This window comes from Syngnathus floridae, chromosome 8 (genome assembly GCF_059516105.1).
Source record: "Syngnathus floridae isolate MCC-2025c chromosome 8, RoL_Sflo_1.0, whole genome shotgun sequence".
Lineage (NCBI taxonomy): Eukaryota > Metazoa > Chordata > Actinopteri > Syngnathiformes > Syngnathidae > Syngnathus > Syngnathus floridae.
This window is the reverse complement of record NC_142420.1, coordinates 6,725,667-6,738,777: the sequence shown is the minus strand read 5'-3', so window position 1 is coordinate 6,738,777 and position 13,111 is coordinate 6,725,667. Positions and strand designations below refer to the sequence as shown.

The 13,111-nt window shown below is 42.9% G+C and overlaps 1 protein-coding gene across 4 annotated transcripts in view; it reads left to right on the top strand.

The window, feature by feature from the left end:
• The first annotated feature begins 147 nt into the window (after positions 1-147).
• The window catches only part of bcl9 (BCL9 transcription coactivator), a 43,904-nt gene continuing 30,940 nt past the window's right edge, over positions 148-13,111 (top strand). For 2 of the 4 annotated variants that reach the window (XR_015860032.1, XM_088383678.1), the window contains exons 1-2: positions 341-843; positions 4,435-4,645. The gene's annotated coding sequence lies outside the window, so the exon portion shown is untranslated. The other 2 variants (XM_088383679.1, XM_088383680.1) reach the window with 2 other exon arrangements.

Below are 13,111 nucleotides of genomic sequence, written 5' to 3'. Positions count from 1 at the left end.
AATGAGTTTAATTTTTCTTTTTTAGGAAGGCGTTCACGAGTGTGCCTCTACTGTCCGACGGTAGCCTCACTGGCACACAGACCTGACCTAGAATTGCTACTTAGATTTCGGAGCAAACCACTTGAGCGCAACGGATAGGGGTGCTACTGTCGGCGGTAGTGCTAGTAGAGCGACGTCAGGAAATCTTGACTGGGATGCAATGGAGTAGGACCACTGGAAAAACTCGGGTTAAGGGGGGGGACGTATTTGTATTTTATTATGGAGCCGCGACCATGTTGTGATTTTGGCTTTCCGTGAAGGAGGAATTAAAGGAATTTAAAAGTCCCAGGTGAGTGTCATGTTTTTTGCTGGCCCTCGACGAATCCAGGTGGATAAGAAAAAAGAAAAGTGTCGCCAGTGGAAGGGCACAGTTCGCCTCCTGGCAACGGGGCACACGCGAGTTCCTCCTCCCGGGGACATCTAACTCCGGTATCCGTCCGTCTCCCTCCTGAACGACACCCCCTCCCCACCCACCAACCCGAAGGCTCTTCGGCTGCTGGCTAGCAAAGCCCCGCGTCGCGTCCACAACCGTGGCGGACAACCGAGGCGCTCCTTTTCCACGTTACAGAAGCCCCATTTTTTCTGCCTCTCCCCCTCCTCCTCCTCCCATTCCCAACAAGCAACCAGCGCGACAAAAGCGGATTATTCACGATGGTCTCGGCATGGCGCAAAAGCCGCGGAGAAATGCTGATATTTTAGCCGCCGACAGCGGAGGACCGCCCGATCTTGTTGGGAAAATGGAAAAAAAGGATACAATGCTCGCCGTGCGTGTTGTGCATTCCACTGGAGCTCCGCGGACGTGGGGTATTGTATTTTTTTTTTTTTTGTTTTCATAAGAAAAAAAAAATGCTCTTTGGTTTGATTCGTCTACGGCGGCGGCGAGAGATTATAAAGGCCTTGAGCCTTCTCATTTTAATTGTTACATTGTTAACTGAGCTAGCATAACTTGAACAACGCACGCCAGCCGACCGAGGGCCCTCACACTGGGGGCTTTTTCTTTATGAAGCCACGGCGAGACCGTGATGGCACCTCTCGTGTTGCGTTCGCGGCCAGGCGAGACGTCGTTGTTCTCTCCGTCCACTGGCCTCCCTCTTCGGGGAAGACTTTGTTTGTGCTGGCCGAGAGGCTCCATGAATGCTCAAGTCCTCCTCCCACCCCCACCCCCACCACAGCAGTAGCTCTGTGGCCAAAAAGGAACAACTTCTTTTTTTAGGGGGGAAAAATGGGAGAAAAAAAGTTCCTGGAGTTTTTTTTTTTTTTTTCAAGCGCCATTGACTTGACTTTTTTTTTTTAATCCGCCAGGAGTTCCAAGTGGGGCGCTGAGATTCAGTGGGGAGGTGGGGGACTCTCGAGACTTTCGACTGATGCGTAGCCAACGTGTGCTTTAAGTTTATTTATAGTTTGGGGTTTGTAGCCATGTGAGTGTATTTTAGGTGTAGAAGTTTGTGCGGCTTTGTGCTGTGTCACACATCGTATTTGAAATATGCTAAAGTGTGTGTAGCTTTGTTTCTTGCATTGGACCAGAGCCACAGGTTATTGTAGTGCTAGCATAGCTTTTTTTTTTCTTGTGTCCTCAGACAAGGTGTAACAATCTGATCTCCATTTTTAAATAATGGGTAAAAGCCTTTTTTTTCCTTGTCTAATCACACAATTGTAGCTTTTTTGGTGATGCGCTTATCAGGTAGGGGCAGGTATGGGCTTAGTGTCATCCACCACTAAACATGCTAAAGCTAATTAGCTTGCAAGAGGACCCTGTTCACAAATTTCTGTAGTTTAAAGATGTTATAACTTAGTTGAAATAAGCATGGCTCATGTCAACCAAGACCAAAGTTGCTAAAGTTGTCAATTTGAAACAATCCACACATATATTAGTTTTAGCATTCTTAAACATATGTTGTCTTGCCATTTGTTGCCCTATAAACGTACGCATGTTGTAGAATTTTAATATACAAGGTGTAGATGTGACATTTTGAGCTGTGATATAAGTTAAAATGGCAAATCCTGATCCCCGTGTCACGTAAACATGCCCCATTGACTTATCTTGTATGCATACTGATTTGATGGAATCTGGTTGCAACATTTTGAACTTTTATTGCCAGTCAAAATGGAAACTACAGACCTCGTCATCCTAAACCAAAAATGCTAATGGTTTTAATTTGATACCATCAACAGGCTCTTCTAGTTTTATTATGCGTCAATATGCCCTCCTGTGTCATTTATCTTTTAAGAATACACAGGACAATGAAATATGAGGTGTAGATGTGTGATTTTGATTTTGAAAGAAGGGCTGACCGAAGGGTGTTGTCATACACAGCCTCCACTCAGAAGCCCCTGGTTCCTTAGCTGGATTATTCACCTCTGTTTAGCAATGAAATTAAAAAAAAAAGAAATTGAACACCCCTCGAGACAAAACAAGAGTAACGCCACAACACTACATCATGCTAGTAGTAATGTACTTTTTGCAGTACCCGCGTTCGAATTGGAATACAAACTTACATGGTATAGACTGACATTTTGAGCTGTTATTCTAATTAAAAGAGCCTTTTTGCTTTGGAGCCGATTACATGACAAATCTGTGTTACCAGCGCTAAATGCTCCAAGTTCTTACGATTGTAAAGTTAGCTTTCGCTTTGAATACCAACAGTTGAACTCCTTTTTGCTTGTTGTTTTGTTCTCTTCCTAGGCATACACAGGTAATGGAATTTAATTTATACCCACCCCCTGCCAGGATAAGCAGTTCAGATAATGGATGGACTGCAGACAGTCAGTGGTTAACTAGTTAGCAGCTAATGCTAGTGGCCTTGTTGTATGTATATTCTTCCCATAGCTTCCCCCTGTTGAGCTCGATACTGCTTTGGGGAACAAGTGTCGCACGTTCATGCTTTGTTGCTTCTGACCCGAGGTTTAGTGAGATATGATGAGGTGTTGCTTTTTTTTTTTATTTCTGTCTATGGCGTTGAAAGCCTTATTTGGTCATATTTCAGATTTTGCAATCATATCAACGTCAATATGCCACCTAGTTGTCATTGTGTTAAGACCTTTTTAGTAACCCAATAAGGTTCCCATGTGACAGTTTATTACATTTTAGGCAGAAGTACTTATAATTGCACTGAAAGCCTTTTTTTGTGTCTCAGAAGAAAGCATTTTATGGACTATGTATGTGCTGTGCTGTCCAAGCTTGGTTTCCATGCACACAAGGCACACTTTTTTATTTGAAGACTGAGGGCCCCCTCAATTGCTAAGCAACACCACTGTCTGCTTGCATCATTTATTTATGCGATGCACACAGGTTCTTATTTATCTCTTCTTTCAATTCAACGCTGTCGTCTTTTCATTATAGCGAGCCGTCATATGTTTGTCGGCAATAAAATGGTGCCTGTTTGGTTTGGGCTCTGATTTGGTTGATTTTCAAAACAAGATTTCCCATTGAAATGAACTGCGTCTGGAATTCAAGGGGTCCTTGGTCTAGAACTGTCCCGGTATACCACATTTTGAGGTTACAAGTGGTGCACTATTAACTAGGCTGCGCAGGAGCGTAAAAATGTTTACTTACTTACAGGTTCGGGTTACATTGCCGCCATAGAACAGAACTCAGTCATAAACTGAGGAACCTCCTGTAATTTGTTCCAGAGACCAAACTGTCTCCATAGCAAGACCTTTATTTGCACAGGCTATTTTTGATTTATTTATATTGTCATACAGGGATAAATTAGCCATTCTGTTAAAAACAATAACGCACTTTAATAAACCTCCCGTGGCTGATACTCCCAGCTCATTTTTTCACATTATTGTCACACAAGTATAAAATTCAATCAATTTAGTGTGTTAGAAGAGCAGAACACGCTTCATCACAAGCTACCCTGTCAGTCTAGCTAGTAGCCAACGTAGCAGTCTCCATCTTTTCTCGGGCAACATCTTAAACAAATGGACGCAAATGTGCAGACGCCAGTCACAGAAGTTCATAAAAAAATGGGAATCCTATCAAGCTGATGAGAACTGAACACAAATAGGCAGAAAATTCCCCAAATAAAACATGCAACAATGCTAAATTTAGCTTACCAGGGGCATCACTTCCACCAATCCACATGACTACAGGACTCCTGGCAATCATCTCTGAGTAGCGTGACACCAAATCACAAATTAATTTTTTTTTTTACCTTTTTCCGTACCTCTGCATACAAGATGGAGCATATATCAGATTTTCATGTGATCCCGCATAGCTTCAAGTTTAAATGTTTGCTTGGAAAAGGAGCCCAAAAAAACAGTGACCTAAAACTTTTTCTCTGTTTGCTCATGTTGTCATGTCATCACGAGCGACTTGGTGCATTTCCTCGCCGCTGCGCTTATTTGCTTGTCACCCGCTGAACCAAAGTTGTCTCTCTCTGTGTGTTGCAGGTGTGAATGACTTGTGGCTGTAGGGTGTCGTGAGCGGGCAGCTAGCTTCCTGCAAGTGTACACGCCTGCGCGCACACAAAAACTCGCAGCCTCCAGGGGGGAGGGGGCTGACTACAAGGGCTCCGGCGGCAAGCACACATCAGTGCCCAGGAGACCTGAGGCCTGGTCCTCCATATGAGGCCCTGCTCAAGGGGCAGGGGGGGCTTCTGAGGTAAGTCAAACTCAACTCTGCTGCTCTCTTTCAACCCTGTTAAACACACCCTGTCATATTGATTGTTTTTCTTTTACATATTTCTGGAGGAACTACAATTTGTAGTGGTCAGATCATTTTAAAAATATATATTTCTTTGATATATTTTTGAAGTGGCACATAATCTGATTTGGGTCAAACGTCTGCCTCTGATTTCTTCAAATAGTAACTAAAAAATGTCCAAGAGGAAATACTGGAAATCGAAATAATCACATCCGAGTTGTCTGTCTCTATAATAAATCGTTTTAGTGTTTTCTGTAACATTCTTTGCTGTCACAAGATGTTTGCTGCAGTCTAGTAAGATTGTGTAATCACCCTTAACTCTGATGACATGCATGGTGGCAAAGATTACAGCTTGTGCTTGGAGTTTTTTTTCACACAAACACAGAACACACCTGTTTTTTCTGCTCCTTGTATGTTTTAGTCAATTTGGCTTTATTTGACTAAATAGTCAGTACAAAGAAATTTGTATGGTACAAATGTGGCGGTATCACAAAGGCGCAAAAGACAATACCAGTGCATGGGTATTTGTAGGCGCCTTTCAGGGTGCTCAAGATCACCTTACAACAGTAATAAAAATGTAACGATAATTAGGTATGCCGTAAAAGAAAGGTCATAAAATGTGTGAAAGTCAGATGGCCTATGCAGATGGAGGCCTTTTAAAACAGGATTTTAATTGTGGAGGTAGTCGATATCTTGGAGTGACCGTGGAAGTGAAAGCCTTTGGCTACCTGCCTGAGAGCGACAGACCCAAAATAGGATAAACAAGCTTGAGGTGCAGTGTGAAGCATTAAGGGAGACCAGTGTAGAAGGTGCGATGGATGAGGGCAGAAAGATGAAGGGAGCTGGTGAGAAGGAGATTGGAGCCAGTGCAAGTTCTTGAGTATGGGAGTGAACTTTGGTAATGATGATGGCGATTTGTGGAGTTATCATGCGGACCGAGAATAAATCTCATAAGATTTGCTGATGTCTTGACTGTGCAATATCACCAAAGATGATGCTTGCTTTTTTTTTTTGCCAGAATAATTTGTAAGACTGCCCCAGATGTATATTCAAGCACCGTGCAACTATAAAGACTCTGGCGCATATTCTCTCTCTTGACATTTATCTGCGAAGGCATCGACAGCTTTGTCGTGATGAGAGGAAGCCCCTGAGTTGCGGCGTTAATAATTCCAGAGGAACGAGGACGTCATGGGCCGCGCCACTCGGCTCCATCTGCATGTTGTTCGGTCTTATTCTCCAATTTGGACGCAATCGTGGACAAAACACGGTCATGCTGTTCCTCCTCACATCTCTGTCCAGGCAGTTTATTTATCTGCTATCTAATCCCAGCGCATGTCAACTGAAAACCGTGGGGAGGTGAAGGACGCCCGGGAAATGGATATTGATGGAAGGCAGCAGAGGATTTATTTTTTCTTCTGTTCATTGGCCTCTCATGTTTCTTTCTGTATTTGTTTGCTCAGTGGGATTTCTAATTAAAACTCCAAAGATTTGTGCTATCTTGGAGGCGGTTTGCTCACTTCCCTACGGAGTGCTTTGTGGGTGGGGGGGCGCTTCTTTCCCAGTCAAACAGATAATACGTGTTGAAGTGTCTGCTTGGCCGCCGTATTGATTTTCAGTCTCTCGACTCACTTTTTGTTGTTTCCTTTGATGCATGTTAATAACATCAAAATTCAAGCCATCATGATAGTTATGCTATCGAGTAGGAGCCATGCTATGAGCGTTAAAGTTAGTTTAGATGACAACACTTTGTTAGCGGACTGAAAATTATGCATAGCAAAATGGATTAGAAACCCATTTTAGGAGACGACAGACTACTTTGTGACTTGGTTGTTTCAAGTTGTTATTTTTTTTTTAGTCGGCCTTATATCATTCATAACTAGTTGTAGGAGCAATTGTTTTAATTCTACAAATGCTTAGGTGGTGCACCCATGCATAGTCGAGCATGGCCCACCTGTTCCAACCTTTGAGGGAATCGCACCATGAAATAAACTGGAATGACCAGAAAATTAGGCACTTGCATTGCTTTTAAGGGGGAGGGGGAGTAGTTTCGGCATCGTTTTGCTGACTAACAAACAAACCGGAGAAAATGTATTTTGGCAGAAATAACGAGCCTCAAAACTGTTAATATAAGCAATGTTTTCCATGGCTCTCCATTTGCCAGCTCACCAAACTTGACTGTGTGACCACATTCAGTTATTCAGCGGCCGTGGTCTGACAGATTCAACTTAAACGGTAACGATGCACTTAAAAACCCGGCGGGGCATTTCTTTTTAATGCCACTGTTATAATTTTAGTAGATAAACCGGTACACCAAAAAATTGCCACCTATTCTGTCAAATTAACACATGGTCGTGCGTCACAGGCAGAGGCAATGCAAATTGGAAAACAGCACACACTTTCATACACACTTTCATCGGCCACAGTGGTGTCTCGCTCGCTTGTATGAAAAGCATCAAATTGGGTTGAGTAATTCCGTGAGGATTGCATTTGATCCAGTTCTTTGCTGACCATGATGGAAATGTCACCAGTTTAAAAAAAAAAAAACACACAACAAATATAAATCATAACATTAAGAGAAAACAGCCACCCGAGATGTTTTTGAAAACAAATTTTTTGGGGCTCCAACGGGGAGTTGTTTTTACACAGCGTGCAACTGCAAACGAGTAAAAATATTACTCGCCCCTGAGTAAATATTACCCCCCCCCCCCCCCCCCCCCCCCCCCCCCCCAATGTGTAGGTTGAACTCTGAAAGCGTTTGCCAATTAATTACGATTTCTTTTGGTTTTACTGCCTAGTCCACCGACCCCCTTCCCGCCATTCACAATTACCATATTAATGACATGACGTAAACATGGAGAGGCCGTCAATCGATACGGGCGCGTGCGTTCATGCACACGGGGAGCGCGCCACTCCCCCACTTTTAATTAAATTTGTGGTTTCAAAACTCGTCACGCCGCTGAATTAATCAAGCTACCGTCGGATGAAATCATATTGATCCTTAAGTGCTGATTTGACATGTGTTCCTTAAGTACTGCATTCATTTTTCATGCGGTGGTGACATGAGTCGAATGCAATGCCGCCCGGTGTTCGCCTTGATTTGCGGCTACAGCGTCCAAGCTGATGAACGGCGGTCGACTCGACTCAAACACGTCTGAAGCTTCAAAACTTGACATTGCCGTTTCATTATTTATTTATATTTTTGCTACTGAACGATGACATCCAAAAGGATGCCACACCTTGGCTTTGGATCAGTCACGTCTAAAACCAGCATGTTTCATCCTGTTTGCTTTTTACCGACTGCGTATGTAGTCATTTTAACTCTTATCCAAAAGATTTATTCATTCATTTACGTCTAATTACCTTTTGGCGTAGAAACATACATTTCATGTCAAGAATCCAAATAGTAATTTCGAAAATAATTCAAAGTAAAACAATTCATCTGTTTTGACATTACCACGTGCTGACATGATTAATGGGATGACACTGATTTTTATTGCGTCATTAAACGTACTTAATGATGAATTGCCAAATAGTCAGTTCTAAGATTGAGTGAGAGAGAGTTTTTTCTTTTCTATTTGAACGGATAAGAAACCACTGTTGCTGTACTGAATTGCTAGCCCATTTAGCATGTGGCTAATGGCAAAGCAAAGATGCCATGTTGTCTAGGAGTCTCTCGGGAGAGAAAAGAGCAGAAGTTTGCAAACTCCTTTGCAACCATCAAAAGCCATAAAGCGGCGGTGCAGTTTTCAGACGTTATTAGGACAAATAAGTACCGACTCGTGGCTGTCGCGGTATGTGTATAAGCACGCATGTATTTATCTGCGCCTGTATATTTAATTGGGCAGGTCTTAGCCAGTGTGTTTAAAATTCCTCTGGAATGACACACTCGTGCAAACTGGGGTAATTCAGGGACACAGTCTGGCTCTCCAGAGTGCCGCGTTTTATGATGGGGAGGAGGTTGCACATGGCCTGCATTACTGCATTAGTTGGGTTCCTTATTCTCATGGCAGTTGCTCGATAAATAATAAAAAGACCAGAGGGGCAGTAAGATATAAGGTGCTCCCGTCGTGTTGGCTACCATCTTGTTATCTTCCAGGGTCAAGCTGTTGCACTCGTAGATGATGTATTAATCGTACAAAGACAATGTTTTGAGTCACATTTGACTGTTTGTACAACAAAATACATGTTTTAATTTCCCTCAGTAATTCCTCAGTACATTCTGTTCACATTTTTTGCAATAGCTATATTCCAACTTGTGTCATATATTTAGAAACAAATATTTGATGTCACTGTATTTTATCGGTTTACCAACCATACTTCGGACAATAGTGACAATGTTTCGGTGGATTACCGAAGCTTTTCCGCGCACTGCTTAAACCAACACTTCGTTTTGCGGTCTGATCAGTTGGAAGGTCAACCGTTTGCATTGCATTTTAATGCACATGAATAAACGATGATACAAGAGAGATTTTCCTGGAGTGGTGCATCCCGGCTGCTGTCTCCGTTGCGCATATTTAAAGCTTTTTTGTGATTTGATATATGCAGAAGCAAAACATTAATGTAACTGAATTAAAGTATTGCCTAGTGCTTCCAAAAGGTCTGTAGAGTTCCTCCTAATGGTACTGAGTTTTGGGATTTCCCACAATGCTTTTTGCCACGAGGAGAGACGTCCATCCAGCATGAGCAAGAGGAGGAATGTGGTTGGAGTGTGGGAGCAACTGTGAGAAAGCAGGGAGGAGGGGGAGGGAGGGAGCACGGTCAAGGGACAGGAAGAAAGTACGAGTCTGATGGGGGCTGGGAGATTCTCCTCGCAAAATGAGGTTCGCAAAAAAGACCAAGAGCAATAGACACAGTGATGCATCAGCTGAGTTTATCAAGATAACTAAAGTACAAACAGAGAGAGCTATTTATTAAGGCACACAGCAAAGTTACTTGCTTGGAATTATAGCTGTATGTTCGTTCAGGTGTTTATTTTATGACCTGCTCTTCCTGTGGCTACAAAGAACTCTACCTAGCCCATTACACAGTATGAAGACTGCCTTGGCCAAGAAGGAACCTGTTTAAATTTCAGAGCAGATTACGAAATTTAGTTTCATCTCACTCAACTTGCTTAACTAGGATAGACTCCAAGGGTGGTTATGCTTCTATCAGAGTCTATTTGTTTTATTTGCAAGTTAATTTTTTTCCCTGAGAACAAAGCTTGTGCTTCCACTACAACCAGCACCTCAACAAATGGGTATTGGAAAGTGCTGCTCGATATTAGTTGGAGATGAATAAAAGGAACGTAATGAACCAAGCTGAACCATTCCACAAAGCAAGCAGTCCCCAAACAGGTTGGTATGGCTCTGAATGGAGTGTCTCATTTGATTTTGCTGATTGAGTGATTTGCTTCTCACACGATGGATAGGAACTGCCGCTTGAAGTCGGACCATATTGCACATGTTCGCGTTGGGCTGATTTTCCACTTGACATGTAAGTGATTCTTTGTCTCGTGTGAAGTAGCCTTGCCTGGTTCCAAGAAGAAGCCAGCACTTAGCCGCAGATGCAGAGACGAAATGCAGATGAGCAGAGATGTGCAGTGTGTGTGCTTGTGAGTGTCCAAAGCCGGTCCGGCTGGCTGCTGGAAGGGGCCGCCGCTCGTGGCGCTGTGCCCGGGAGTCCGCCAGCAGATGTGTCACTTGTGAGTCAGCTGTGCGCCGCTTGTATCGCAGTGTCTGAGACACAGGCGCCCACCTGGGCTCTCAGCGAAGAGAGCAAATGGTGTAATAACCCCTCTCTTCCTACGGGGATGTCTGTGTCTCACCTCCTCACCAGCCTCTCGTTTCCCTCACCACTTCCATCATGTTGATGGAGGCGTTGCGGCTTCTGTCACCATGAGATGACAAAACGTGACACTACGCACATGTCGCCTCCCCGGGGATGGAAGAGCCACCAGTGGTGGGCATGGCGAGGGGTTTGGGTGGGTGCTTGATATGTTGCTATCCTATCATTATTCAATTTTTTTTTCTGCAGAAAGAGTTTTTGAAGCAGGTTGGCTTCAAGAGGTCTCCGCCACTTCCGCCTACTCATGTCAAGTTTGTCACGTGTGATCTCCCATAGATGTGTGTTGTTGTCGGTGTTTATCGGTTCCACTGCCGCCCGGCATTCCTGACATTCTGCGTGTGTCACCTTTGAGTTATGATGCCACGTGCGGGGTGTGGCGTCACCTCCGCCGATGAGCTCGCTGGTGTTCCAAAGTTTGCTTTTGGTGCGTGTTGTGGTGTCTGCCATCAATCGCAAAAGGATGTGAAAAAAAATAAGCCCCCTGTTGATGCACTTGTTTTGCTTCTCAGGTTGTCATCGATCTGGTATAAAACAAGGAGAAGCTTGATGTGTGATTGTTGTGGGGCTTTCTTTGTGGAAAAGCAGTAAAACACTAAAATGGCTAAGTTCCAAAAAATAATTCTTGGTGATTGTAAACAGGATTTAGTTTCAAATACTTCCGGCTGTTTTGAATAAGTATTAGAATTTATTAACTTTGAATTATCTCGCATGTCTTTAGCCGTCACGGTCATTTTCTTTGAGCTGAGTGAAAAAAGAAATCCACTGCTGACTGCTCAACATTGATCAAAATGTGGTGTAAGTAAGAGAAGAGAATTTCTTCAGCTTTAGGGTGAAGTGATGTCCTTGTGTATGGAGGAAGACGGCCTTTTTTGCATTAGCGTACCTTAATGCTGGCTATGCAATCGACAGTATATTAGGATACATTCTCAGAAAAGCCAAAATATGGCCGATTTGCCTTAAACAAATAAAGAGCCTAAAGAAGAACATTTCAAGATAGCTACCGAGCTGATTGAGAGCGGGGATGGGAGCAATACTTCTTTGCGACTGAATTGCAAAGCGGGATTTGCATAAATAAAGCTGAAACTTGGGCAGGCCGAGCCGACGGCGCCTCTGAGAAGAAGACGAGCGCGTTTGTTTTTTGGCTATGCCTTCCCGTGAGAAGTGTCAGAAAAATTCCAGTCAATGAGATGAATTAAAATCGGTGGACAGTGGGTTTAATGCGAGGCCAACAACCCCCACCATCACCCGTGTCTATCCCACACCATTAACCCCAAACACGGGTATAAATCCTCCTATCTCCCCTCTGGTGCAAATCTGGTGAAGTCCCTCAGACAGGTTGGTGGCCAAGTCCAGGACGCCGTGACATAAACGTGTCATGAAATCCTACCATTTAGCAAAAAGCCACTCCAAATGGAAAGGGAACTACGTGTGCCTTCTTGTCCAGAAGCAGAAAATTGCTAGTAAAAGCTAAAGTGTAGAGATTCCTTCCATTTCCCGTAAATTGCTGCGCAACAATGCTCTGGTGTTTTTTATTGGAGATGAATTATATGCCGCTTTGTTCTGTACTGTACCTTAATTCAGGACAGAGTTCGTTCCAAACATTTTAGAATTTATACGTCATCAGACCAAATGTACTCTTAATGACTAGCCTATGCTAATACAGTTGTAAAATTCAAATTACAGCTATCAGTAGATAATACTGTATTTAAAAAGAAAAGTAAAAAATGTTCTGGTGAGGATAGATATCACACGCTTGAGCACAATATTAGAATTGCAAGAAAGTGAAGTTAGTCGATATTTAAAGGTTCCCAAGGCTGAAGAGATTTGAATGTTAATATGTCTTTCAACTTTTCGACGATGTGTGGTTGCTGCTAGGCCGCTTTCACTTGTGGACATGCCTGTATTTCTTAACAAGAGTCAGCACACTCAAGTTAACTTTATTTTGTTAGCCTTACTTTGTATATATTAGAATGTTTCAAGTTTGGTTCAAGCCTTAAGGCCCTGCTGTTCCAGCATTTTGTTTGTTTAAGCAAAAACTGAATTTGGCAATGTTGAAAAACAAACTTAGAACATATAACTGAATATAAAGTAACAATTCTGCCGCCAGAAGTTAAAATCTAACATCTTGATCGCCTACTATTTGACCATAAGAATTCTGAGGACTCCAGTCCGCATCATTACCCTTCCCTTCTTTTTGAATATTCTAATCAGTAGACACCACAGAGGGTGAAATATTGAAAGTGCTTTCCATCTTTGAAGAACATAATGAACCTACTCTGCTATTTAATTATTTCCTCTTTAAAAGCTCTGAACTGCCTCTACCCAATTTTTGTTGCAGACCAGAATGAATGCATATTGACCACGATATTAACAAACCGTCATCTTCAAATATAAAATAATTATTTTATTTTTTTTTCATTAATTTTTGTGCATTTTACGCACATCTGATTTACTACTGAGTCACATAATTCTGGAACTATATCACAGAGTGCAATCTATATTGAGCACACTGAAGAACTCTCACTCACTGCTGTGTCTTATGGTGTGTCCCCCCCCCCCCCCCCCCCTTCCTTATTGCGAGGTTTGTCCAAACAGTGTAAA